Raw genomic sequence first — 5019 nt, 5'->3', positions numbered from 1 at the left:
ACTGCACATTTTAGCGTGGCCTTTTATTGTCTCCAGCACGAGTTGCACCTTTGTAATGATCATGCTTTTAACCCACAAGAGTCTAAGCCCTGTCTAGACCGAGGGGTTTATATCGGCCTTACTGCTATTAGCCCATACAAACGCATTGAATAACAGATTCACTACATGGAACTGAAGTGTCTGTCCTAAATCTGAGAGATATAAGAAAGTTGACAAATATATGTATATATATATATATATATATTTATATGTATATATCTTTTTTGCATGTTTTTAACCCCTTCTTTTTGGCACTAAACAGTCTAAGCCCTGGGGGGGCCTATGTAACACTTCTGCGTTAAATAGGCGGGTTGAGACTGCTAGGCTACCTGCCGCCCTGCATTTGTAAATTATGTAGAATATTACCATTTAAATAATAATAATGCAATACTAATTCTTCACACTAACTACTAGGGTCAGTTAAAGAAAATGTTATGTTTACATTATGTTTTTCAGCAATTGTGTAACGGCTCTCTTTCGGTGAGTGAGTAGACCAAGGCGCAGCGGGTGATGAATACATAATGACTTTATTGTAAGACGAAGACAGACACGAAATACACTTGACTAAATACACAAAATAACAAAACGAACTAGACAGACCTAAACTACGAACTTACATGAAACGAAGAACACATGAACAGGAACGACCGAATGAACGAGACGAGACAGTACCGTGTGGTGCAACAAACACAGACACAGCGACAATCACCCACAAACAAACAGTGAGAACAACCTACCTTAATATGACTCTCAATTAGAGGAAAACGCAAAACACCTGCCTCTAATTAAGAGCCATACCAGGCAACCCAAAACCAACATAGAAACAGCAAACATAGACTGCCCACCCAAAACTCACGCCCTGACCATCACACACATACAAAACAACAGAAAACAGGTCAGGAACGTGACAAATTGTCAATGATGAAGAATCCTGCCGAACAGAGAGTGTATGCTCCCCCAAGAAGAAACCAAGGAAGCGTTCGCTCATTTCCAGGATGCTTTCAGCTATAGGCAAAGCCTTGTCCAGTCCCTTTACTTCCTGCTATAAAAGGAAGACCACCTAATCTATATTTCAAAATAAATATTTGAAATAAATATAATTACATTAATTCTTCATGTTGAGTGTTTTTCATTATATATTATTGGATAATATAAAGTGTAGTAGTAGTAGTAGTAGAAGTTTTATAGTTGACTATATTACTTTTACTTTTAAGATACATTAAAAAAAATAAGAATAGTGTGCACTTCTAGGTACAGTTGAAGTCTGATGTTTACATACACCTTAGCCAAATACATTTAAACTCAGTTTTTCACAATTCCTGACATTTAATCCTAGTAAAAATTCCCTGTCTTAGGTCAGTTAGGATCACCACTTTATTTTAAGAATGTGAAATGTCAGAATAATAGTAGAGAGAATTATTTATTTCAGCTTTTATTTCTTTCATCACGTTCCCAGTGGGTTTACATACACTCAATTAGTATTTGGTAGCATTGCTTTTAAATTGTTTAACTTGGGTCAAAAGTTTTGGGTGGCCTTCCAAAGCTTCCCACAATAAGTTGACTGAATTTTGGCCCATTCCTCCTGACAGAGCTGGTGTAAATGAGTCAGGTTTGTAGGCCTCCTTGCTCGCACACGCTTTTTCAGTTCTGCCCACAAATTTTCTATAGGATTGAGATCAGGGCTTTGTGATGGCCAATCCAATACCTTGACTTTGTTGTCTTTAAGTCATTTTGCCACAACTTTGGAAGTATGCTTGGGGTTATTGTCCATTTGGAATACCCAATTGCGACCAAGCTTTAACTTCCTGACTGATGTCTTGAGATGTTTCTTCAATATATCCACATAATTTCCCCCCCCCATGATGCCATCTATTTTGTGAAGTGCACGTGAAAAACGAGTTTTAATGACTCCAACTTATGTTAAGCGGAGCGACACAGGGGAACCCAGGAGCAGACTCAGATGAGGAAACAGGGATGAATGAAACAAAATATTTATTGTCACACAGGGAGATATGGAGTGCAGATCCGGGGAAGCTCGGATGAGTTGCAAAAAAAACAGATGTGGAGACAGGTTGGAGTTGGCTGAGTAGAACAGGGTAAACAGGTCCTGAGGGGAATCCAAGGTAGTGGTGGTGAGTAAAATCCAGAGCAAGGTAGTTGGGTGGTGAGATGTGGAACAGGAGACAGGAGCCAGAGACAGAGCGGTAACTGCAATGAGAGGATAAATGGTGTCAGGCAGGGAAACAGGCACAGGAGAGTAACAGGATCTTGAATAATCATAAATGGCTAGACTATATATAGAATACATATATGGCAGCTCTGCTTCTAGCTCCTAAGCAACTGTGCAGTATTTGCAGTGTGTTTTCCTTACATTATTAGGCCATCATTTTCTTTGTGTTATTACAACAGCCGGAAATAACTTTTGGATTCAGAGTGGCGGTAACTCAACAGCATTACGACCAGGAATTTTATTTATTCCCGAGGCTGCTCCAAAACACAGATGGCGGGGAAGAGGTATTCGGAGTGGACTTCTAGTCCGAGTCAGGAGGCGTGCACACCATCCACCGCTTCCAAGTATATTATTTGCAAATGTTCAGTCTGGATAATAAAGTAGACGAGTTCAGGGCGAGGATCTCCTTCTAGAGAGACATCAGGGATTGTAACATACTCTGTTTCACGGAAACATGGCTCTCTCGGGATATACTGTCCCCGTCCATACAGCCAGCTGGGTTCTCATTAACAGGGTTGGGTAGGTTACTTTCTAAATGTAATCCGTTAGTTACTAGTTACCTGCCCAAATTTCCAATCTTAACCTGCCATAAGCTACTTTTGTGTCAGCAAGTCTCCCCAGTGAAAAATGTCCATATCCACCACTCCATCTCTCATGTACAGACCTTTCAAGTAGCTGCACTTAACACCTCACTGATACTGATTGTGTAAGCTACAAACCCAAATTGTCTAAGGAAATGTAGCTAACAGTAATAACATTGCAGACATATTCAGAAATCTGGGCTGAAATAATAATTCAGATGAAAATAAGAAATATGTTAAACTAATTAAGAAATAAGTGACCAGATTTTTTTATTGAAAACCATGGACATTAGTTTTGGGTGGGGGGAAGGGCGTGGTGCGGTTCCTAGTTCTTTCTTTTTTTGCACATAAAAGAGTGAAACACCACAACAGGAATAAGGGTTGTGGAAAGTGTCAAATTTGGTAGGACTGTGACAATTTACTGTCTTGAAAAAATATATACAAATACAAATGTGACAATTTACTGTCTTGAAAAAATATATACGTATACAAATACAAATACCTAGGTGTCTGGTTAGACTGTAAACTCTCCTTCCAGACTCACATCAAACATCTCCAATCCAAAGTTACCCTCGTAAAACTGACCATCCTACCGATCCTCGACTTCGGCGATGTCATTTACAAAATAGCCTCCAATACCCTACTCAATAAATTGGATGCAGTCTATCACAGTACCATCCGTTTTGTCACCAGAGCCCCATATACTACCCACCACTGCGACCTGTACGCTCTCGTTGGCTGGCCCTCGCTTCATACTCGTCGCCAAACCCACTGGCTCCAGGTCATCTACAAGACCCTGCTAGGTAAAGTCCCCCCTTATCTCAGCTCGCTGGTCACCATAACAGCACCCACCTGTAGCACGCGCTCCAGCAGGTATATCTCTGGTCACCCCCAAAACCAATTCCTCCTTTGGCCGCCTCTCCTTCCAGTTCTCTGCTGCCAATGACTGGAACGAACTTCAAAAATCTCTGAAACTGGAAACACTTATCTCCCTCACTAGCTTTAAGCACCAGCTGTCAGAGCAGCTCACAGACTACTGCATCTGTACATAGGCCATCTATAATTTAGCCCAAACAACTACCTCTTCCCCTACTGTATTTATTTCTTTGGCCCCTTTGCACCCCATTATTTCTATTTCTACTTTGCACATTCTTCCACTGCAGATCTACCATTCCAGTGTTGTACTTGCTATATTGTATTTACTTCGCCACAATGGCCTTTTTTTACCTTTACCTCCCTTATCTCACCTCATTTGCTCACATTGTATATAGACTTATTTTTCTACTGTATTATTGACTGTATGTTTGTTTTACTCCATGTGTAACTCTGTGTTGTTGTATGTGTTGAACTGCTTTGCTTTATCTTGGCCAGGTCGCAATTGTAAATGAGAACTTGTTCTCAGCTTGCCTACCTGGTTAAATAAAGGTTAAATAAAAAATATATATATATATTGGCAGATTCTTTAACCAAATCCCTATTTCTTACACACTTTTTTTAAGATCGAAAACAAAATGGAAGATAAGAGTCCAGGAACCTACAAAGTAACCTATGCGGTATGTTTTAAGGCGTAGCCTAGTATTTTCTGCTTCGCCTAGTATTTAGAGTATGCTTGCCTTGCTTTAGCCAAACCACTCATACTGATTCTCTTTTAGTCCATCCATAAAAGCAGATTCAGCTTTAGTTGCATCCAGGAACTTGCATAATGTGCTTATACTTGCTTTTTTTAAACCTTGAAAGTAGTTTTAAAAAACTGAAATTGTAATAGATGTTTGTTGGACCTCTATTAGTCAATGATAACAGTCATTGGTGTCCCCCAGCCCATCCCCTGTTGTGTGCCAAGCAATCTTGTCATTCTATTAAGTCTCAAACGTTTCTTTTTGTCTTCCTTTACAAAGGCACTGCAGAGGCTAAGAAGGCGCATGGAAACTCTATAGAAGCATCATTCAACTTTTGAGGCCAGATTTGAAAAGGAAATGATAAATCCCGAAGCTCAGGTTTGTCAGTTGTTTAGAATGAGGATACTGTGGATGGTTGAATCGTTATCATATCCTATTGCCTAATTTGCACATGACTAATATCATTTTATTGTATCCTTAGATGTCAGACACCGAGGCTGACAGTACTTCTGGGTCGATAGTCCATGTGATGGATGATGCACCACCGTTGATC

Source organism: Salvelinus namaycush, chromosome 19, assembly GCF_016432855.1.
Source record: "Salvelinus namaycush isolate Seneca chromosome 19, SaNama_1.0, whole genome shotgun sequence".
Classification (NCBI taxonomy): Eukaryota; Metazoa; Chordata; class Actinopteri; order Salmoniformes; family Salmonidae; genus Salvelinus; species Salvelinus namaycush.
This window is presented reverse-complemented; position numbering follows the sequence as displayed.